The sequence below is a fragment of the Ranitomeya imitator genome, chromosome 4 (assembly GCF_032444005.1).
Source record: "Ranitomeya imitator isolate aRanImi1 chromosome 4, aRanImi1.pri, whole genome shotgun sequence".
In the NCBI taxonomy this organism is placed as follows: domain Eukaryota; kingdom Metazoa; phylum Chordata; class Amphibia; order Anura; family Dendrobatidae; genus Ranitomeya; species Ranitomeya imitator.
This window is the reverse complement of record NC_091285.1, coordinates 184,866,471-184,889,833: the sequence shown is the minus strand read 5'-3', so window position 1 is coordinate 184,889,833 and position 23,363 is coordinate 184,866,471. Positions and strand designations below refer to the sequence as shown.

At 45.9% G+C, this 23,363-nt stretch overlaps 1 protein-coding gene across 2 annotated transcripts in view; it reads right to left on the bottom strand.

The window, feature by feature from the left end:
• The window catches only part of HTR4 (5-hydroxytryptamine receptor 4), a 998,998-nt gene that overhangs the window by 632,708 nt on the left and 342,927 nt on the right, over positions 1-23,363 (bottom strand). The gene's annotated exons all lie outside the window — the stretch shown is intronic.

Sequence of the window (23,363 nt, the reverse complement as noted above, 5' to 3'; positions counted from 1 at the left end):
ATTGGGCTGGCTGTAGGCAATTTTAAATTGGTTCCAGGGGTACACGGGCAGCAGTAGACAGGTCAGTGGAGGCCTAGTGGAAGGAGAGACCGCAGACAGGCATCGAAGGCCTAACATAATAACACATGGCTGTAGGCAATTTTAAATTGGTTCCGTGGGTACATGGGCAGCAGTGGTGTGGTCAGTGGAGGCCTAGTGGAAGGAGTCACCGCAAACAGGCATCGAAGGCCTAAAATAAAAAAATTGGGCTGGCTGTAGGCAATTTTAAATTGGTTCCAGGGGTACACGGGCAGCAGTGGTGTGGTCAGTGGAGGCCTAGTGGAAGGAGTGACCACAGACAGGCATCGAATGCCTAAAATAATAACACATGGCTGTAGGCAATTTTAAATTGGTTCCGTGGGTACACGGGCAGCAGTGGTGTGGTCAGTGGAGGCCTAGTGGAAGGAGTGACCGCAAACAGGCATCGAAGGCCTAAAATAAATAAATTGGGCTGGCTGTAGGCAATTTTAAATTGGTTCCAGGGGTACAAGGGCAGCAGTGGTGTGGTCAGTGGAGGCCTAGTGGAAGGAGTGACCGCAAACAGGCATCGAACGCCTAACATAATAACACATGGCTGTATGCAATTTTAAATTGGTTCCGTGGGTACACGGGCAGCAGTGGTGTGGTCAGTGGAGGCCTAGTGGAAGGAGTGACCGCAAACAGGCATCGAAGGCCTAAAATAAAAAAATTGGGCTGGCTGTAGGCAATTTTAAATTGGTTCCAGGGGTACACGGGCAGCAGTAGACAGGTCAGTGGAGGCCTAGTGGAAGGAGGGACCGCAGACAGGCATCGAAGGCATAACATAATAACACATGGCTGTAGGCAATTTTAAATTGGTTCCGTGGGTACACGGGCAGCAGTGGTGTGGTCAGTGGAGGCCTAGTGGAAGGAGTGACCGCAAACAGGCATCGAAGGCCTAAAATAAAAACATTGGGCTGGCTGTAGGCAATTTTAAATTGGTTCCAGGGGTACACGGGCAGCAGTGGTGTGGTCAGTGGAGGCCTAGTGGAAGGAGTGACCGCAGACAGGCATCGAAGGCCTAAAATAATAACACATGGCTGTAGGCAATTTTAAATTGGTTCCGTGGGTACACGGGCAGCAGTGGTGTGGTCAGTGGAGGCCTAGTGGAAGGACTGACCGCAAACAGGCATCGAAGGCCTAAAATAAAAAAATTGGGCTGGCTGTAGGCAATTTTAAATTGGTTCCAGGGGTACACGGGCAGCAGTGGTGTGGTCAGTGGAGGCCTAGTGGAAGGAGTGACCGCAAACAGGCATCGAAGGCCTAACATAATAACACATGGCTGTAGGCAATTTTAAATTGGTTCCGTGGGTACACGGGCAGCAGTGGTGTGGTCAGTGGAGGCCTAGTGGAAGGAGTGACCGCAAACAGGCATCGAAGGCCTAAAATAAAAAAATTGGGCTGGCTGTAGGCAATTTTAAATTGGTTCCAGGGGTACACGGGCAGCAGTAGACAGGTCAGTGGAGGCCTAGTGGAAGGAGGGACCGCAAACAGGCATCGAAGGCCTAACATAATAACACATGGCTGTAGGCAATTTTAAATTGGTTCCGTGGGTACACGGGCAGCAGTGGTGTGGTCAGTGGAGGCCTAGTGGAAGGAGTGACCGCAAACAGGCATCGGAGGCCTAAAATAAAAAAATTGAGCTGGCTGTAGGCAATTTTAAATTGGTTCCAGGGGTACACGGGCAGCAGTGGTGTGGTCAGTGGAGGCCTAGTGGAAGGAGTGACCGCAAACAGGCATCGAAGGCCTAACATAATAACACATGGCTGTAGGCAATTTTAAATTGGTTCCGTGGGTACACGGGCAGCAGTGGTGTGGTCAGTGGAGGCCTAGTGGAAGGAGTGACCACAAACAGGCATCGAAGGCCTAAAATAAAAAAATTGGGCTGGCTGTAGGCAATTTTAAATTGGTTCCAGGGGTACACGGGCTGCAGTGGTGTGGTCAGTGGAGGCCTAGTGGAAGGAGTGACCGCAAACAGGTATCGAAGGCCTAACATAATAACACATGGCTGTAGGCAATTTTAAATTGGTTCCGTGGGTACATGGGCAGCAGTGGTGTGGTCAGTGGAGGCCTAGTGGAAGGAGTGACCGCAGACAGGCATCGAAGGCCTAAAATAATAACACATGGCTGTAGGCAATTTTAAATTGGTTCCGTGGGTACACGGGCAACAGTGGTGTGGTCAGTGGAGGCCTAGTGGAAGGAGTGACCGCAAACAGGCATTGAAGGCCTAAAATAAAAAAATTGGGCTGGCTCTAGGCAATTTTAAATTGGTTCCAGGGGTACATGGGCAGAAGTGGTGTGGTCAGTGGAGGCCTAGTGGAAGGAGTGACCGCAAACAGGCATCGAAGGCCTAACATAATAACACATGGCTGTAGGCAATTTTAAATTGGTTCCGTTGGTACACGGGCAGCAGTGGTGTGGTCAGTGGAGGCCTAGTGGAAGGAGTGACCGCAAAAAGGCATCGAAGGCCTTAAAATAAAAAAATTGGGCTGGCTGTAGGCAATTTTAAATTGGTTCCAGGGGTACACGGGCAGCAGTAGACAGGTCAGTGGAGGCCTAGTGGAAGGAGGGACCGCAGACAGGCATCGAAGGCCTAACATAATAACACATGGCTGTAGGCAAATTTAAATTGGTTCCGTGGGTACACGGGCAGCAGTGGTGTGGTCAGTGGAGGCCTAGTGGAAGGAGTGACCGCAAACAGGCATCGAAGGTCTAAAATAAAAAAATTGGGCTGGCTGTAGGCAATTTTAAATTGGTTCCAGGGGTACACGGGCAGCAGTGGTATGGTCAGTGGAGGCCTAGTGGAAGGAGGGACCGCAGACAGGCTTCGAAGGCCTAACATAAAAAAATAGGGCTGTTGGCAATTTAAAATTGGTTCCAGTGGTACAAGGGCAGCAGTACAATGGTCAGTGGAGGCCTAGTGGAAGGAGGGACCGCAGACAGGCTTCGAAGGCCTAACATAACAAAAATGTCAATACAATGGTATTGTCAGTGCCAGGCATTGAAGGATGTCAGCGCATAGACTAAACATTGGTGGAGCTGTGAGAGATAATTTTGCAAGTGGTAGAGCACTGTTTGAGCTGGGGGGGTAACTGTCTTGTGGCCGGCGGTACAGGCCCAGGGCCCCTCATATTACAACGGTGTGTCTGACGTTGGGTGCGCACCACCACCGCCAGAGACACTTTATTGTACTATGAGGGACCCAGTGGCAGTGCCGTCGACCAAAAGCGGGCACACCCACCTCTTCAGACAAACAGCACTCTCACGGGTGCTGGCGCCAAGTGGCGATACCACGGCCCCGTGTGGGGAGTTTGGCCATTTAGTGAGGTGTAAACATGTCGTATGCTGGACAATCAGGTGCAGAAAATTACGAGATTGGAAAAGTCATTCAGAATAGTCCACAGGCAAGACCTTTTCATAGGAAAGCTAGGTGTCAGCCGGGCAAGGTGGGGCAAAAGATTTCGAAATCCAGTTGTGGTTCATTTTAATGAAGGTTAGATCATCTACATTTTGGGTAGCCAGACGAGTCCTTTTTTCTGTTAGTATTGAACCTGCAGCACTGAATACTCTTTCTGATAGGACACTAGCTGCCGGGCAAGCAAGCTCCTGCAATGCATATTCTGCCAATTCTGGCCAGGTGTCTAATTTGGATGCCCAGTAATCAAATGGGAATGACGGTTGAGGGAGAACGTCGATAAGGGATGAAAAATAGTTTGTAACCATACTGGACAAATGTTGTCTCCTGTCACTTTGAATTGATGCTGCAGTACCTGTCCTGTCTGCGGTCATAGCAAAATCACTCCACAACCTGGTCAGAAAACCCCTCTGGCCAACGCCACTTCTGATTTCTGCCCCTCTAACACCTCTGGTCTGCTGGCCCCTGCAGCTCGTGTGAGAACGATCACGGGCGCTGTGTGCAGGGAATGCCAGAAGCAAACGGTCAACAAGAGTTGATTGTTTGGTTGCTAATATTAGTTCCAAGTTCTCATGTGGCATTATATTTTGCAATTTGCCTTTATAGCGAGGATCAAGGAGGCAGGCCAACCAGTAATCGTCATCGTTCATCATTTTAGTAATGCGTGTGTCCCTTTTGAGGATACGTAAGGCATAATCCGCCATGTGGGCCAAAGTTCCAGTTCTCAAATCTGCGGTTGTGCTTGGTTGAGGGGCAGTTTCAGGCAAATCCACGTCACTTGTGTCCCTCCAAAAACCAGAACCCGGCCTTGCCGCGCCACCAATTTCCAGTGGCCCCGGAAAAGCTTCCTCATTAAAAATATAATCATCCCCATCATCCTCCTCGTCCTCCTCCTCCTCTTCGCCCGCTACCTCGTCCTGTACACTGCCCTGGCCAGACAATGGCTGACTGTCATCAAGGCTTTCCTCTTCCTCAGCTGCAGACTAGAGTTGAGCGACCTTGACCTTTTTAGAGTCGAGCCGGGTTTCGCGAAACCCGACTATCTCAAAAGTCGGGTCGAGTGAAATCGGCCGATTATGACGTGAAGTCGGGATCGACCGAAACACGAAACCCAATGCAAGTCAATGGGGCAGCATAGTCGGCAGTGAGTGGGGGCCAGGAAAACACCTAGAGTGCCCATTTTAATGTCAAAACCATCCATTCTTCTTAATGAAGCTTGTCAAGCGTAATTTACCTTATAATAATTGGAAGGCATTTGAAATTGGGGGTCATTTGGCTAAAGTTGTGGTGGGTAGGGCTGGTTCAAGTAATTAGTGGGCCCAGGAAATCTGGACCACGTCACGGCAGTGGAGCAGGGAGAGGTAAGTATTTCAACTTTGCAAGTGCTGTGAACCTGAGCAAGCAGGGGGGGCCCACTCGTTGGCATTGGCACTGGCACAGGGCCCCTCAAAGTACAGCGGTGTGTTTGCACGGCGGGGGCGCCTCCCACCGGCAGCAACACTTTTGCGTACCATGAGAGGCCCTGTGCCAGTGACGTCGCCAACTAGTATTCCTCCCCCCACCTGATGAAGGAACCTGCACTTTCATCTGCACCTTCCTGTTTGTCCCCGTGTAAGGTGGTATGGTATGCGGGAAGGGGGACCTGACTTTCAGCAGGGTCACAATCTTGCATTGTAGCGTGCACGGGAAATGTTACGTTATGGGTCAATGTACCAGCAGACTCATCTATCACTGGCTGGGCAATGGGCAGGATGAGGAGGAAACACAGATATAGGCCCAAAGAATAAAGTGGGCTAAATGCAGTTCAAAATTGGTAACACAGGACTAATCAGGGGGCATTGCAGTGGAGGACAACTGGAATGAGAGGCTGACACAGAGAGTAGGCCCAAATCAGTAAGTAGTCGAAATGCAGTTCAAAATTGGCAACAGTAGTAAACAGGCGGCACAGCTTTGTTCAGTGGAGGAGAACAGCAAGGAGTGGCAGACACCGATAGTAGGCCCCAACCCAACTAGTAGGCCAAATGTAGTCTAACATTAACAACTACTTAACGAGCGCCTGAAAACGGAATTTCAGGACAGGAAACCAGGAGAACAGCAAGGAGCGGCAGACACCGATAGTAGGCCCCAAACCAACTAGTACGCCAAATGCAGTTGTTCCGTTTAACCACAATTTAATGAGAGCCTGAAGATAGAAGTTCAGGAAAGGCAACCTGGAGAACACCTTGGAGTGGAACACACCATCTCACTACACCCCATACCCAATTTGTAGGCCTAATGCAGCGTAGTTTCCAACAACTACTAAACGAGAGCATGATGATCGAAGCATTGGCGAGGAAACCTGGGGAACACCTTGGAGTGGAACACACCATCTCTCTACAGTGCAACACACCATCTCTCTACACCCCATACCCAATTTGTAGGCCTAATGCAGCGTAGTTTCCAACAACTACTAAACGAGAGCCGGAAGATCGAAGCTCAGGAAAGGCAACCTGGGGAACACCTTGGAGTGGAACACACCATCTCTCTACACCCCATACCCAATTTGTAGGCCCAATGCAGCGTAGTTTCCAACAACTACTAAACGAGAGCCGGAAGATCGAAGCTCAGGAAAGGCAACCTGAGGAACACCTTGGAGTGTAACAAACCCTCTCTCTACACCACGGAAGGGCTGATTCTTAGGAAGGAAGGCTGTCGGAAAGAAGCAGGGCGCGTCCGAGGGTGATTATATTCTTATTAGGTATATACTCACCCTCGGACGCGCCCTGCTTCTTTATTTGTAATGAATGTTTATTTGCAATGTGGTTTTGACTTACTCTATTTTTTTGGTAAATAATGATTTTATTATTTTCATTGTTTTGCATCTTCTTGGCAATAATATAAAGAAGACGCGACAGGACAACACTCGGTGGATGCCATATCTGTGTTTAAAATTGAAAAAACCTTTCAGTTAACTACTTGCAGGAGAAAGTTATTGTAGCTGGTGGCCATTTTTAGTACTGTACCAGATTTTTGTTGTATGTGTTTGTTTTTAATGTTAAAATGTCTGCATTTGATATCTCTCCAGTATTTTCTTTTTTATAAGCAAAATACTTATTTTTATATTTTCTGATGTTGGTTCCAGGGGTACACGGGCAGCAGTGGTGTGGTCAGTGGAGGCCTAGTGGAAGGAGTGACCGCAGACAGGCATCGAAGGCCTAAAATAATAACACATGGCTGTAGGCAATTTTAAATTGGTTACAGGGGTACACGGGCAGCAGTGGTGTGGTCAGTGGAGGCCTAGTGGAAGGAGTGACCGCAGACAGGCATCGAAGGCCTAAAATAATAACACATGGCTGTAGGCAATTTTAAATTGGTTACAGGGGTACACGGGCAGCAGTGGTGTGGTCAGTGGAGGCCTAGTGGAAGGAGTGACCGCAGACAGGCATCGAAGGCCTAAAATAATAACACATGGCTGTAGGCAATTTTAAATTGGTTCAAGGGGTACACGGGCAGCAGTGGTGTGGTCAGTGGAGGCCTAGTGGAAGGAGTCACCGCAAACAGGCATCGAAGGCCTAAAATAATAACACATGGCTGTAGGCAATTTTAAATTGGTTCCAGGGGTACACGGGCAGCAGTGGTGTGGTCAGTGGAGGACTAGTGGAAGGAGACACCGCAGACAGGCATCGAAGGCCTAAAATAATAACACATGGCTGTAGGCAATTTTAAATTGGTTACAGGGGTACACGGGCAGCAGTGGTGTGGTCAGTGGAGGCCTAGTGGAAGGAGTGACCGCAGACAGGCATCGAAGGCCTAAAATAATAACACATGGCTGTAGGCAATTTTAAGTTGGTTACAGGGGTACACGGGCAGCAGTGGTGTGGTCAGTGGAGGCCTAGTGGAAGGAGTGACCGCAGACAGGCATCGAAGGCCTAAAATAATAACACATGGCTGTAGGCAATTTTAAATTGGTTCCAGGGGTACACGGGCAGCAGTGGTGTGGTCAGTGGAGGCCTAGTGGAAGGAGTCACCGCAGACAGGCATCGAAGGCCTAAAATAATAACACATGGCTGTAGGCAATTTTAAATTGGTTACAGGGGTACACGGGCAGCAGTGGTGTGGTCAGTGGAGGCCTAGTGGAAGGAGTGACCGCAGACAGGCATCGAAGGCCTAAAATAATAACACATGGCTGTAGGCAATTTTAAATTGGTTACAGGGGTACACGGGCAGCAGTGGTGTGGTCAGTGGAGGCCTAGTGGAAGGAGTGACCGCAGACAGGCATCGAAGGCCTAAAATAATAACACATGGCTGTAGGCAATTTTAAATTGGTTCCAGGGGTACACGGGCAGCAGTGGTGTGGTCAGTGGAGGCCTAGTGGAAGGAGTCACCGCAGACAGGCATCGAAGGCCTAAAATAATATCACATGGCTGTAGGCAATTTTAAATTGGTTCCAGGGGTACACGGGCAGCAGTGGTGTGGTCAGTGGAGGCCTAGTGGAAGGAGTCACCGCAGACAGGCATCGAAGGCCTAAAATAATAACCCATGGCTGTAGGCAATTTTAAATTGGTTACAGGGGTACACGGGCAGCAGTGGTGTGGTCAGTGGAGGCCTAGTGGAAGGAGTGACCGCAGACAGGCATCGAAGGCCTAAAATAATAACACATGGCTGTAGGCAATTTTAAATTGGTTCCAGGGGTACACGGGCAGCAGTGGTGTAGTCAGTGGAGGCCTAGTGGAAGGAGTCACCGCAGACAGGCATCGAAGGCCTAAAATAATAACACATGGCTGTAGGCAATTTTAAATTGGTTACAGGAGTACACGGGCAGCAGTGGTGTGGTCAGTGGAGACCTAATGGAAGGAGTGACCGCAGACAGGCATCGAAGGCCTAAAATAATAACACATGGCTGTAGGCAATTTTAAATTGGTTACAGGGGTACACGGGCAGCAGTGGTGTGGTCAGTGGAGGCCTAGTGGAAGGAGTGACCGCAGACAGGCATCGAAGGCCTAAAATAATAACACATGGCTGTAGGCAATTTTAAATTGGTTCCAGGGGTACACGGGCAGCAGTGGTGTGGTCAGTGGAGGCCTAGTGGAAGGAGTCACCGCAGACAGGCATCGAAGGCCTAAAATAATAACACATGGCTGTAGGCAATTTTAAATTGGTTCCAGGGGTACACGGGCAGCTGTGGTGTGGTCAGTGGAGGCCTAGTGGAAGGAGTCACCGCAGACAGGCATCGAAGGCCTAAAATAATAACACATGGCTGTAGGCAATTTTAAATTGGTTACAGGGGTACACGGGCAGCAGTGGTGTGGTCAGTGGAGGCCTAGTGGAAGGAGTCACCGCAGACAGGCATCGAAGGCCTAAAATAATAACACATGGCTGTAGGCAATTTTAAATTGGTTACAGGGGTACACGGGCAGCAGTGGTGTGGTCAGTGGAGGCCTAGTGGAAGGAGTGACCACAGACAGGCATCGAAGGCCTAACATAACAAAAATGTCAATACAATGGTATTGTCAGTGGCAGGCATTGAAGGATGCCAGCGCATAGACTAAACATTGGTGGAGCTGTGAGATAATTTTGCAAGTGGTAGAGCACTGTTTGAGCTGGGGTGGGGGGAAACTGTCTTGTGGCCGGCGGTACAGGCCCAGGGCCCCTCATATTACAACGGTGTGTCTGACGTTGGGTGCGCACCACCACCGCCAGAGACACTTTATTGTACTAGGAGGGACCCAGTGGCAGTGCCGTCGACCAAAAGCGGGCTCACCCACCTCTTCAGACAAACTGCACTCTCACGGGTGCTGTCGCCAAGTGTCGATACCACAGCCCCGTGTGGGGAGTTTGGCCATTTAGTGAGGTGTAAACATGTCGTATGCTGGACAATCAGGTGCAGAAAATTACGAGATTGGAAAAGGCATTCAGAATAGTCCACAGGCAAGACCTTTTCATAGGAAAGCTAGGTGTCAGCCGGGCAAGGTGGGGCAAAAGATTTCGAAATCCAGTTGTGGTTCATTTTAATGAAGGTTAGATCATCTACATTTTGGGTAGCCAGACGAGTCCTTTTTTCTGTTAGTATTGAATCTGCAGCACTGAATACTCTTTCTGATAGGACACTAGCTGCCGGGCAAGCAAGCTCCTGCAATGCATATTCTGCCAATTCTGGCCAGGTGTCTAATTTTGATGCCCAGTAATCAAATGGGAATGACGGTTGAGGAAGAACATCGATAAGGGATGAAAAATAGTTTGTAACCATACTGGACAAATGTTGTCTCCTGTCACTTTGAATTGATGCTGCAGTACCTGTCCTGTCTGCGGTCATAGCAAAATCACTCCACAACCTGGTCAGAAAACCCCTCTGGCCAACGCCACTTCTGATTTCTGCCCCTCTAACTCCTCTGGTCTGCTGGCCCCTGCAGCTCGTGTGAGAACGATCACGGGCGCTGTGTGCAGGGAATGCCAGAAGCAAACGGTCAACAAGAGTTGATTGTTTGGTTGCTAATATTAGTTCCAAGTTCTCATGTGGCATTATATTTTGCAATTTGCCTTTATAGCGAGGATCAAGGAGGCAGGCCAACCAGTAATCGTCATCATTCATCATTTTAGTTATGCGTGTGTCCCTTTTGAGGATACGTAAGGCATAATCCGCCATGTGGGCCAAAGTTCCAGTTCTCAAATCTGCGGTTGTGCTTGGTTGAGGGGCAGTTTCAGGCAAATCCACGTCACTTGGGTCCCTCAAAAAACCAGAACCCGGCCTTGCCGCGCCACCAATTTCCAGTGGCCCCGGAAAAGCTTCCTCATTAAAAATATAATCATCCCCATCATCCTCCTCGTCCTCCTCCTCCTCTTCGCCCGCTACCTCGTCCTGTACACTGCCCTGGCCAGACAATGGCTGACTGTCATCAAGGCTTTCCTCTTCCTCAGCTGCAGACGCCTGATCCTTTATGTGCGTCAAACTTTGCATCAGCAGACGCATTAGGGGGATGCTCATGCTTATTATGGCGTTGTCTGCACTAACCAGCCGTGTGCATTCCTCAAAACACTGAAGGACTTGACACATGTCTTGAATCTTCGACCACTGCTCACCTGACAACTCCATGTCTGCCATCCTACTGCCTGCCCGTGTATGTGTATCCTCCCACAAAAACATAACAGCCCGCCTCTGTTCACACAGTCTCTGAAGCATGTGCAGTGTTGAGTTCCACCTTGTTGCAACGTCTATGATTAGGCGATGCTGGGGAAGGTTCAAAGAACGCTGATAGGTCTGCATACGGCTGGAGTGTACGGGCGAACGGCGGATATGTGAGCAAAGTCCACGCACTTTGAGGAGCAGGTCGGATAACCCCGGATAACTTTTCAGGAAGCACTGCACCACCAGGTTTAAGGTGTGAGCCAGGCAAGGAATGTGTTTCAGTTGGGAAAGGGAGATGGCAGCCATGAAATTCCTTCCGTTATCACTCACTACCTTGCCTGCCTCAAGATCTACAGTGCCCAGCCACGACTGCGTTTCTTTCTGCAAGAACTCGGACAGAACTTCCGCGGTGTGTCTGTTGTCGCCCAAACACTTCATAGCCAATACAGCCTGCTGACGTTTGCCAGTAGCTGCCCCATAATGGGAGACCTGGTGTGCAACAGTGGCAGCTGCGGATGGAGTGGTTGTGCGACTGCGGTCTGTGGACGAGCTCTCGCTTCTGCAGGAGGACGAAGAGGAGGAGGAGGGGGTGCGAACGGCTACAGCCAATTGTTTCCTAGACCGTGGGCTAGGCAGAACTGTCCCAAACTTGCTGTCCCCTGTGGACCCTGCATCCACCACATTTACCCAGTGTGCCGTGATGGACACGTAACGTCCCTGGCCATGCCTACTGGTCCATGCATCTGTTGTCAGGTGCACTTATGTGCTCACAGATTGCCTGAGTGCATGGACGATGCGCTCTTTAACATGCTGGTGGAGGGCTGGGATGGCTTTTCTGGAAAAAAAGTGTCGACTGGGTAGCTCGTAGCGTGGTACAGCGTAGTCCATCAGGGCTTTGAAAGCTTCGCTTTCAACTAACCGGTAGGGCATCATCTCTAACGAGATTAGTCTAGCTATGTGTGCGTTCAAACCCTGTGTACGCGGATGCAAGGCTAAGTACTTCCTTTTTCTAACCATAGTCTCATGTAGGGTGAGCTGGACTGGAGAGCTGGAGATCGTGGAACTAGCGGGGGTGCCGGTGGACATGGCAGACTGAGAGACGGTGGGAGATGGTATTGTTGCCACCGGTGCCCTAGATGCAGTGTTTCCTACTACGAAACTGGTGATTCCCTGACCCTGACTGCTTTGGCCTGGCAAAGAAACCTGCACAGATACTGCAGGTGGTGCGGAAAATGGTGGCCCTACACTGCCGGAAGGGATGTTGCGTTGCTGACTAGCTTCATTGGCCGAGGGTGCTACAACCTTAAGGGACGTTTGGTAGTTAGTCCAGGCTTGCAAATGCATGGTGGTTAAATGTCTATGCATGCAACTTGTATTGAGACTTTTCAGATTCTGTCCTCTGCTTAAGGTAGTTGAACATTTTTGACAGATGACTTTGCGCTGATCAATTGGATGTTGTTTAAAAAAATGCCAGACTGCACTCTTTCTAGCATCGGATACCTTTTCAGGCATTGCAGACTGAGCTTTAACCGGATGGCCACGCTGTCCTCCAACAGGTTTTGGCTTTGCCACGCGTTTTGGGCAAGATACGGGCCCGGCAGATGGAACCTGTTGCGATGTTGATGCCTGCTGCGGCCCCTCCTCCTCCGCTTCAGAACTGCTGCCGCCTGCACCCTGTTCCCCCAATGGCTGCCAATCGGGGTCAAGAACTGGGTCATCTATTACCTCTTCTTGTAGCTCGTGTGCAACTTCGTCTGTGTCACCGTGTCGGTCGGTGGTATAGCGTTCGTGATGGGGCAACATAGTCTCATCAGGGTCTGATTCTTGATCAGCACCCTGCGAGGGCAATGTTGTGGTCTGAGTCAAAGGACCAGCATAGTAGTCTGGCTGTGGCTGTGCATCAGTGCACTCCATGTCAGATTCAACTTGTAATGGGCATGGACTGTTAACTGCTTCACTTTCTAAGCCAGGGACGGTATGTGTAAAGAGCTCCATGGAGTAACCCGTTGTGTCGCCTGCTGCATTCTTCTCTGTTGTTGTTTTTGCTGAAGAGGACAAAGAAGCGACTTGTCCCTGACCGTGAACATCCACTAACGACGCGCTGCTTTGACATTTACCAGTTTCACGAGAGGAGGCAAAAGAGCTAGAGGCTGAGTCAGCAAGATAAGCCAAAACTTGCTCTTGCTGCTCCGGCTTTAAAAGCGGTTTTCCTACTCCCAGAAAAGGGAGCGTTCGAGGCCTTGTGTAGCCAGACGACGAACCTGGCTCCACAGCTCCAGACTTAGGTGCAATATTTTTTTTCCCACGACCAGCTGATGCTCCACCACTACCACTACCCTCATTACCAGCTGACAATGAACGCCCCCGGCCACGACCTCTTCCACCATACTTCCTCATTGTTTTAAAAACGTAAACAAACTAACGGTATTTGTTGCTGTCACACAAATTACACGGTGAGCTATAACTTCAGTATGATTTAGCTACCCCTTTACAGGTGAGTGAGACCACAACGAAAATCAGGCACAATGTTACACACTCTGTTGTTGGTGGCAACAAATGAGAGAGATGTCACACACGCAGGACTGTCACTGAAGCACAAATGTAAATATTAATCTCCCACTGATTTGATTTTTTTTTTTTTTAAGGGAGACTTTAGGAAAAAAAAATAATAGAATAAAATGATTTTTTCAGGAAGAATTTAGAAACCAAATAAAATAAAATGATTTTTTCAGGGAGAATTTAGAAAACAAATAAAACAAAAAAAGGCTTTCTATGGCCCACTGAGTGAGAGATGACGCACACAGGAGTCAGGAGTGGCACACAAGCCCAGAGGCCAATATTTATCTCCCACTGATTGATGTAGTGATTTTTTCAGGTAGATTTTGGAACCCAAATCAAGCTAAAAAAATAATAGGCTTTCTATGGCCCACAATTGGAGAGAGAGAGAGAGAGAGAGATGGCACACCCAGGAGTCAAGACTGGCACACAAGCAGAAAGGGCAATATTAATCTCCCACTGATTTGTTTTTTGTTTTTTTTTTTCAGGGAGACTTTAGGAAAAAAAAAAAATAGAATAAAATGATTTTTTCAGGAAGAATTTAGAAACCAAAGAAAATAAAATGATTTTTTCAGGGAGAATTTAGAAAACAAATAAAACAAAAAAAGGCTTTCTATGGCCCACTGAGTGAGAGATGACGCACACAGGAGTCAGGAGTGGCACACAAGCCCAAAGGCCAATATTTATCTCCCACTGATTGATGTAGTGATTTTTTCAGGTAGATTTTGGAACCCAAATCAAGCTAAAAAAAATAATAGGCTTTCTATGGCCCACAATTGGAGAGAGAGAGAGAGATGGCACACCCAGGAGTCAAGACTGGCACACAAGCAGAAAGGGCAATATTAATCTCCCACTGATTTGTTTTTTTTGTTTTTTTTTCAGGGAGACTTTAGGAAAAAAAAAATAGAATAAAATGATTTTTTCAGGAAGAATTTAGAAACCAAATAAAATAAAATGATTTTTTCAGGGAGAATTTAGAAAACAAATAAAACAAAATAAGGCTTTCTATGGCCCACTGAGTGAGAGATGACGCACACAGGAGTCAGGAGTGGCACACAAGCCCAGAGGCCAATATTTATCTCCCACTGATTGATGTAGTGATTTTTTCAGGTAGATTTTGGAACCCAAATCAAGCTAAAAAAATAATAGGCTTTCTATGGCCCACAATTGGAGAGAGAGAGAGAGAGAGAGATGGCACACCCAGGAGTCAAGACTGGCACACAAGCAGAAAGGGCAATATTAATCTCCCACTGATTTGTTTTTTGTTTTTTTTTTTCAGGGAGACTTTAGGAAAAAAAAAATAGAATAAAATGATTTTTTCAGGAAGAATTTAGAAACCAAATAAAATAAAATGATTTTTTCAGGGAGAATTTAGAAAACAAATAAAACAAAAAAAGGCTTTCTATGGCCCACTGAGTGAGAGATGACGCACACAGGAGTCAGGAGTGGCACACAAGCCCAGAGGCCAATATTTATCTCCCACTGATTGATGTAGTGATTTTTTCAGGTAGATTTTGGAACCCAAATCAAGCTAAAAAAATAATAGGCTTTCTATGGCCCACAATTGGAGAGAGAGAGAGAGATGGCACACCCAGGAGTCAAGACTGGCACACAAGCAGAAAGGGCAATATTAATCTCCCACTGATTTGTTTTTTTGTTTGTTTTTTTTCAGGGAGACTTTAGGAAAAAAAAAATAGAATAAAATGATTTTATCAGGAAGAATTTAGAAACCAAAGAAAATAAAATGATTTTTTCAGGGATAATTTAGAAAACAAATAAAACAAAAAAAGGCTTTCTATGGCCCACTGAGTGAGAGATGACGCACACAGGAGTCAGGAGTGGCACACAAGCCCAGAGGCCAATATTTATCTCCCACTGATTGATGTAGTGATTTTTTCAGGTAGATTTTGGAACCCAAATCAAGCTAAAAAAATAATAGGCTTTCTATGGCCCACAATTGGAGAGAGAGAGAGAGATGGCACACCCAGGAGTCAAGACTGGCACACAAGCAGAAAGGGCAATATTAATCTCCCACTGATTTGTTTTTTTTTTTTTGTTTTTTTTTCAGGGAGACTTTAGGAAAAAAAAAAAAATAGAATAAAATGATTTTTTCAGGAAGAATTTAGAAACCAAAGAAAATAAAATGATTTTTTCAGGGAGAATTTAGAAAACAAATAAAACAAAAAAAGGCTTTCTATGGCCCACTGAGTGAGAGATGACGCACACAGGAGTCAGGAGTGGCACACAAGCCCAAAGGCCAATATTTATCTCCCACTGATTGATGTAGTGATTTTTTCAGGTAGATTTTGGAACCCAAATCAAGCTAAAAAAAATAATAGGCTTTCTATGGCCCACAATTGGAGAGAGAGAGAGAGATGGCACACCCAGGAGTCAAGACTGGCACACAAGCAGAAAGGGCAATATTAATCTCCCACTGATTTGTTTTTTTTGTTTTTTTTTCAGGGAGACTTTAGGAAAAAAAAAATAGAATAAAATGATTTTTTCAGGAAGAATTTAGAAACCAAATAAAATAAAATGATTTTTTCAGGGAGAATTTAGAAAACAAATAAAACAAAATAAGGCTTTCTATGGCCCACTGAGTGAGAGATGACGCACACAGGAGTCAGGAGTGGCACACAAGCCCAGAGGCCAATATTTATCTCCCACTGATTGATGTAGTGATTTTTTCAGGTAGATTTTGGAACCCAAATCAAGCTAAAAAAATAATAGGCTTTCTATGGCCCACAATTGGAGAGAGAGAGAGAGAGAGAGATGGCACACCCAGGAGTCAAGACTGGCACACAAGCAGAAAGGGCAATATTAATCTCCCACTGATTTGTTTTTTGTTTTTTTTTTTCAGGGAGACTTTAGGAAAAAAAAAATAGAATAAAATGATTTTTTCAGGAAGAATTTAGAAACCAAATAAAATAAAATGATTTTTTCAGGGAGAATTTAGAAAACAAATAAAACAAAAAAAGGCTTTCTATGGCCCACTGAGTGAGAGATGACGCACACAGGAGTCAGGAGTGGCACACAAGCCCAGAGGCCAATATTTATCTCCCACTGATTGATGTAGTGATTTTTTCAGGTAGATTTTGGAACCCAAATCAAGCTAAAAAAATAATAGGCTTTCTATGGCCCACAATTGGAGAGAGAGAGAGAGATGGCACACCCAGGAGTCAAGACTGGCACACAAGCAGAAAGGGCAATATTAATCTCCCACTGATTTGTTTTTTTGTTTGTTTTTTTTCAGGGAGACTTTAGGAAAAAAAAAATAGAATAAAATGATTTTATCAGGAAGAATTTAGAAACCAAAGAAAATAAAATGATTTTTTCAGGGATAATTTAGAAAACAAATAAAACAAAAAAAGGCTTTCTATGGCCCACTGAGTGAGAGATGACGCACACAGGAGTCAGGAGTGGCACACAAGCCCAGAGGCCAATATTTATCTCCCACTGATTGATGTAGTGATTTTTTCAGGTAGATTTTGGAACCCAAATCAAGCTAAAAAAATAATAGGCTTTCTATGGCCCACAATTGGAGAGAGAGAGAGAGATGGCACACCCAGGAGTCAAGACTGGCACACAAGCAGAAAGGGCAATATTAATCTCCCACTGATTTGTTTTTTTTTTTTTGTTTTTTTTTCAGGGAGACTTTAGGAAAAAAAAAAAAATAGAATAAAATGATTTTTTCAGGAAGAATTTAGAAACCAAAGAAAATAAAATGATTTTTTCAGGGAGAATTTAGAAAACAAATAAAACAAAAAAAGGCTTTCTATGGCCCACTGAGTGAGAGATGACGCACACAGGAGTCAGGAGTGGCACACAAGCCCAAAGGCCAATATTTATCTCCCACTGATTGATGTAGTGATTTTTTCAGGTAGATTTTGGAACCCAAATCAAGCTAAAAAAAATAATAGGCTTTCTATGGCCCACAATTGGAGAGAGAGAGAGAGATGGCACACCCAGGAGTCAAGACTGGCACACAAGCAGAAAGGGCAATATTAATCTCCCACTGATTTGTTTTTTTTGTTTTTTTTTCAGGGAGACTTTAGGAAAAAAAAAATAGAATAAAATGATTTTTTCAGGAAGAATTTAGAAACCAAATAAAATAAAATGATTTTTTCAGGGAGAATTTAGAAAACAAATAAAACAAAATAAGGCTTTCTATGGCCCACTGAGTGAGAGATGACGCACACAGGAGTCAGGAGTGGCACACAAGCCCAGAGGCCAATATTTATCTCCCACTTTTTTTTTTTGTTCCAGGGAAAATTTATAAACCCAATAAAAAAAATAATAAATAGGCTTTCTATGGCCCACTATCTGAGAGACAGAGAGAGATGGCACGCTTAGGACTGGCACACAAGCCCAAAGGCCAATATTAATCTCCCTTTTTTTTTTAAGGGAGAATTTATAAAACCAAAAAAAAATAAATAAATAGGCTTTCTATGGCCCACTATTTGTGAGAGAGATGGCACGCTCAGGACTGGCACACAAGCCCAGAGGCCAATATTAATCTCCCACTTTTTTTTTTTTTTTCCAGGGAAAATTTATAAACCCAATAAAAAAATAAAAAAATAAATAGGCTTTCTATGGCCCATTATCTGAGAGAGAGAGATGGCACGCTTAGGACTGGCACACAAGCCCAAAGGCCAATATTAATCTCCCACTGATTGATTTATTGATTTTTTCAGGTAGAATTTAGAACCCAAATAAAGCAAAAAAAAAAAAAAATGGGCTTTCTATGGCCCACTGAGTGAGTGATGATGCACACAGGAGTCAGGAGTGGCACACAAGCCCTGAGGCCAATATTTTTCTCCCACTGATTGATGTAGTGATTTTTTCAGGTAGATTTTAGAACCCAAATCAAGCAAAAAAATAAATAGGCTTTCTATGGCCCACTGAGTGAGAGATGACACAGACAGGTATGGCACTCTAGCAGAAATGTCAATCTTAATCTCCCACAAAAAAAAAAAAAAAAACAGGGAGTGTCCTTCAATTACTATCTCCCTGCAGTAATCTCAGCCAGGTATGGCAGGCAGCAATAAGGAGTGGACTGATGCACAAATTAAATAAAAAGTGTGTACAAACCAAAAAGATAGCTGTGCAGAAAGGAAGGAACAAGAGGATTTGTGCTTTGAAAAAAGCAGTTGGTTTGCACAGCGGCGTACACACAGCAATGCAGCTATCAGGGAGCCTTCTAGGGCAGCCCAATGAGCTACAGCGCTGAAGGGGAAAAAAAAAAATGTAGCTTCCACTGTCCCTGCACACCGAAGGTGGTGTTGGGCAGTGGAAATCGCTACAGCACAAGCGGTTTGGTGGTTAATGGACTCTGCCTAACGCTATCCCTGCTTCTGACGAAGCGGCAGCAACCTCTCCCTAAGCTCAGATCAGCAGCAGTAACATGGCGGTCGGCGGGAACTCCCCTTTATAGCCCCTGTGACGCCGCAGACAGCAAGCCAATCACTGCAATGCCCTTCTCTAAGATGGTGGGGACCAGGACCTATGTCATCACGCTGCCCACACTCTGCGTTTACCTTCATTGGCTGAGAAATGGCGCTTTTCGCGTCATTGAAACGCAACTTTGGCGCGAAAGTCGCGTACCGCATGGCCGACCCCGCACAGGGGTCGGATCGGGTTTCATGAAACCCGACTTTGCCAAAAGTCGGCGACTTTTGAAAATGAACGACCCGTTTCGCTCAACCCTACTGCAGACGCCTGATCCTTTATGTGCGTCAAACTTTGCATCAGCAGACGCATTAGGGGGATGCTCATGCTTATTATGGCGTTGTCTGCACTAACCAGCCGTGTGCATTCCTCAAAACACTGAAGGACTTGACACATGTCTTGAATCTTCGACCACTGCACACCTGACAACTCCATGTCTGCCATCCTACTGCCTGCCCGTGTATGTGTATCCTCCCACAAAAACATAACAGCCCGCCTCTGTTCGCACAGTCTCTGAAGCATGTGCAGTGTTGAGTTCCACCTTGTTGCAACGTCTATGATTAGGCGATGCTGGGGAAGGTTCAAAGAACGCTGATAGGTCTGCATACGGCTGGAGTGTACGGGCGAACGGCGGATATGTGAGCAAAGTCCACGCACTTTGAGGAGCAGGTCGGATAACCCCGGATAACATTTCAGGAAGCACTGCACCACCAGGTTTAAGGTGTGAGCCAGGCAAGGAATGTGTTTCAGTTGGGAAAGGGAGATGGCAGCCATCCGTTATCACTCACTACCTTGCCTGCCTCAAGATCTACAGTGCCCAGCCACGACTGCGTTTCTTTCTGCAAGAACTCGGACAGAACTTCCGCGGTGTGTCTGTTGTCACCCAAACACTTCATAGCCAATACAGCCTGCTGACGTTTGCCAGTAGCTGCCCCATAATGGGAGACCTGGTGTGCAACAGTGGCAGCTGCGGATGGAGTGGTTGTGCGACTGCGGTCTGTGGACGAGCTCTCGCTTCTGCAGGAGGACGAGGAGGAGGAGGAGGGTGTGCGAACGGCTACAGCCAACTGTTTCCTAGACCGTGGGCTAGACAGAACTGTCCCAAACTTGCTGTCCCCTGTGGACCCTTCATCCACAACATTCACCCAGTGTGCCGTGATGGACACGTAACGTCCCTGGCCATGCCTACTGGTCCATGCATCTGTTGTTAGGTGCACCTTTGTGCTCACAGATTGCCTGAGTGCATGGACGATGCGCTCTTTAACATGCTGGTGGAGGGCTGGGATGGCTTTTCTGGAAAAAAAGTGTCGACTGGGTAGCTCGTAGCGTAGTCCATCAGGGCTTTGAAAGCTTCGCTTTCAACTAACCGGTAGGGCATCATCTCTAACGAGATTAGTCTAGCTATGTGGGCGTTCAAACCCTGTGTACGTGGATGCGAGGCTAAGTACTTCCTTTTTCTAACCATAGTCTCATGTAGGGTGAGCTGGACTGGAGAGCTGGAGATCGTGGAACTAGCGGGGGTGCCGGTGGACATGGCAGACTGAGAGACGGTGGGAGATGGTATTGTTGCCGCCGGTGCCCTAGATGCAGTGTTTCCTACTACGAAACTGGTGATTCCCTGACCCTGACTGCTTTGGCCTGGTTAAGAAACCTGCACAGATACTGCAGGTGGTGCGGAAAATGGTGGCCCTACACTGCCGGAAGGGATGTTGCGTTGCTGACTAGCTTCATTGGCCGAGGGTGCTACAACCTTAAGGGACGTTTGGTAGTTAGTCCAAGCTTGCAAATGCATGGTGGTTAAATGTCTATGCATGCAACTTGTATTGAGACTTTTCAGATTCTGCCCTCTGCTTAAGGTTGTTGACCATTTTTGACAGATGACTTTGCGCTGATCAATTGGATGTTGTTTAAAAAAATGCCAGACTGCACTCTTTCTAGCATCGGATACCTTTTCAGGCATTGCAGACTGAGCTTTAACCGGATGGCCACGCTGTCCTCCAACAGGTTTTGGTTTTGCCACGCGTTTTGGGCAAGATACGGGCCCGGCAGATGGAACCTGTTGCGATGTTGATGCCTGCTGCAGCCCCTCCTCCTCCGCTTCAGAACTGCTGCCGCCTGCACCCTGTTCCCCCAATGGCTGCCAATCGGGGTCAAGAACTGGGTCATCTATTACCTCTTCTTGTAGCTCGTGTGCAACTTCGTCTGTGTCACCGTGTCGGTCGGTGGTATAGCGTTCGTGATGGGGCAACATAGTCTCATCAAGGTCTGATTCTTGATCATTACCCTGCGAGGGCAATGTTGTGGTCTGAGTCAAAGGACCAGCATAGTAGTCTGGCTGTGGCTGTGCATCAGTGTACTCCATGTCAGATTCAACTTGTAATGGGCATGGACTGTTAACTGCTTCACTTTCTAAGCCAGGGACGGTATGTGTAAAGAGCTCCATGGAGTAACCCGTTGTGTCGCCTGCTGCATTCTTCTCTGTTGTTGTTTTTGCTGAAGAGGACAAGGAAGCGACTTGTTCCTGACCGTGAACATCCACTAACGATGCGCTGCTTTTACATTTACCAGTTTCACGAGAGGAGGCAAAAGAGCTAGAGGCTGAGTCAGCAAGATAAGTCAAAACTTGCTCTTGCTGCTCCGGCTTTAAAAGCGGTTTTCCTACTCCCAGAAAAGGGAGCGTTCGAAGCCTTTTGTAGCCAGACGACGAACCTGGCTCCACAGCTCCAGACTTAGGTGCAATATTTTTTTTCCCACGACCACCTGATGCTCCACCACTACCACTACCCTCATTACCAGCTGACAATGAACGCCCCCGGCCACGACCTCTTCCACCAGACTTCCTCATTGTTTTAAAAACGTAACCAAACTAACGGTATTTGTTGCTGTCACACAACTTACACGGTGAGCTATAACTTCAGTATGATTTAGCTACCCCTTTACAGGTGGGTGAGACCACAACGAAAATCAGGCACAATGTTACACACTCCGTTTTTGGTGGCACCAAATGAGAGAGATGCCACACACGCAGGACTGTCACTGAAGCACAAATGTAAATATTAATCTCCCACTGTTTTTTTTTATTTTTTATTTTTTTTTTAAGGGAGACTTTAGAAACAAAATAAAATAAAATCATTTTTTCAGGAAGAATTTAGAAACCAAATTACATAAAATGATTTTTCCAATGACAATTTAGAAACCAAATAAAAAAAAAAAAAAAAAAAAAGGCTTTCTATGCCCCACTGAGTGAGAGATGCCACACACAGGAGTCAGGAGTGGCACACAAGCCCAGAGGCCAATATTTTTATCCCAATGGTTGATATAGTGATTTTTTCAGGTAGATTTTGGAACCCAAATCAAGCAAAAAAAATAATTGGCTTTCTATGGCCCACAATTGGAGAGAGAGAGAGAGATGGCACACCCAGGAGTCAAGACTGGCACAAAAGCAGAAAGGGCAATATTAATCTCCCACTGATTTGTTTTTTTTGTTTTTTTTTCAGGGAGACTTTAGAAAAAAAAAATAATAAAAAAAATGATTTTTTCAGGAAGAATTTAGAAACCAAATAAAATAAAATGATTTTTTCAGGGAGAATTTAGAAAACAAATAAAACAAAAAATAGGCTTTCTATGGCCCACTGAGTGAGAGATGTTGCACACAGGAGTCAGGAGTGGCACACAAGCCCAGAGGCCAATATTGTTCTCCCAATGATTGATGTAGTGATTTTTTCAGGTAGATTTTGGAACCCAAATCAAGCTAAAAAAATAATAGGCTTTCTATGGCCCACAATTGGAGAGAGAGAGAGAAAGAGATGGCACACCCAGGAGTCAAGACTGGCACACAAGCAGAAAGGGCAATATTAATCTCCCACTGATTTTTTTTTTTTTTTCAGGGAGACTTTACAAAAAAAAAATAATAAAAAAAATGATTTTTTCAGGAAGAATTTAGAAACCAAATAAAATAAAATGATTTCTTCAGGGAGAATTTAGAAAACAAATAAAACAAAAAATAGGCTTTCTATGGCCCACTGAGTGAGAGATGACGCACACAGGAGTCAGGAGTGGCACACAAGCCCAGAGGCCAATATTGTTCTCCCAATGACTGATGTAGTGATTTTTTCAGGTAGATTTTGGAACCCAAATCAAGCTAAAAAAATAATAGGCTTTCTATGGCCCACAATTGGAGAGAGAGAGAGATGGCACACCCAGGAGTCAAGACTGGCACACAAGCAGAAAGGGAAATATTAATCTCCCACTGATTTGATTTTTTTTTTTTTTCAGGGAGACTTTAGAAAAAAAAAATAATAAAAAAAAATGATTTTTTCAGGAAGAATTTAGAAACCAAATAAAATAAAATGATTTTTTCAGGGAGAATTTAGAAAACAAATAAAACAAAAAATAGGCTTTCTATGGCCCACTGAGTGAGAGATGATGCACACAGGAGTCAGGAGTGGCACACAAGCCCAGAGGCCAATATTTATCTCCCACTGATTGATTTAGTGATTTTTTCAGGTAGATTTTGGAACCCAAATCAAGCAAAAAAAATAATAGGCTTTCTATGGCCCACAATTGGAGAGAGAGAGAGAGATGGCACACCCAGGAGTCAAGACTGGCACACAAGCAGAAAGGGCAATATTAATCTCCCACTGATTTGATTTTTTGTTTTTTTTCAGGGAGACTTTAGAAAAAAAAATAATAAAAAAAAATAATTTTTTGAGGAAGAATTTAGAAACCAAATAAAATAAAATGATTTCTTCAGGGAGAATTTAGAAAACAAATAAAACAAAAAAT